Below are 1,090 nucleotides of genomic sequence, written 5' to 3'. Positions count from 1 at the left end.
CCCAGAGGGAACCCCGGACCAGAGTTCAGTCCCGGACGGAGCAGGCGAAGTCCAGGAGGATGTGGTGCCTGTTCCAGGAGAAGCAGCGGCAGCACCGGCCGACGGTGCCCAAGCACCAGAAGTGACAGCACCGGCCGACGGTGCCGAAGCGCCAGTCTCTCCAGACGCTCCGCCCCCGCCCCAACCAAGCCGGGGCTCCGCACGCGCCAAGAGCATCCTGGGGAAGGACGTGAGCCTCTCGTGCACCAACGAGGACCGGGGCTGAAGCTCGCGGGGGTGCACGTGGCCCGCCGCCTTTACTGCTTCATCTCCGCCGGGGCGCTAATCCCGCTCCTGACGAGCGTCGTAAAATTGAGCGCTGCGGAGAAGACACCTGGACGTCTTGTGTCCCTTTTGATCCGTTTTATGTCCAAACATTAGACGGCCCAGGAGCGACAAATCACGTCGTAAATAATAAAAGGAGCTTGCCGGCTGTGCGCCCCGCTTGAAAGTGGCAAGTAAAAAAGCCATGGCCTGTTTTATTTGTTATTTTATTTTTACCTTTTTGTTATGTAATATTGGTTAATTTTTATAATTTTTGCAGTGTTTTAGAGTGTTTTTGTGTTGTTGTTTTTTAACCTTTCCTGAGTATGTCTTTTTATTACTAATTGATGGTTAATTTTTATAAAGTCAGATTTCCTCGTTGGTGTAGTTTCCTTGTGTATCGGCCGATGACTTTTGGTTCTCGGCGCGCAGCTTCCCCTCCGAGAGCCCGGCCACCCCTGCCGAGGCCCCTCCTGCCACGCCTCACTACCGCCCTGCCCTACAGGGGAAACCAGAATCGTGAGGCAAGACTCGTCCCCGGAGGGGAGCGACCCGCGAGCCAACGCGGAGCCAAGGGGACCCTGACGCAATCTAGAGCCCCGCCATATGCCGGAATGTGCCACGCGCACCCAAGGACACACCTCCACCAAAGGCTTTTTTTTTTCACCTCCTCCTTCCTCTTCTCGCCCTCTTCCCCGTGCAGCTCGAGAAGGAGGAGGAGGAGGGAAAAGATCCGAATTGAGAAAGACCGCGAATAATCGACGCGGGGTGGTGACCTGCGGAGAGG

Source organism: Frankliniella occidentalis, unplaced genomic scaffold, assembly GCF_000697945.3.
Source record: "Frankliniella occidentalis isolate FOCC.00 unplaced genomic scaffold, Focc_3.1 Scaffold213, whole genome shotgun sequence".
In the NCBI taxonomy this organism is placed as follows: domain Eukaryota; kingdom Metazoa; phylum Arthropoda; class Insecta; order Thysanoptera; family Thripidae; genus Frankliniella; species Frankliniella occidentalis.
Note: the sequence above shows the minus strand (reverse complement) of the source record.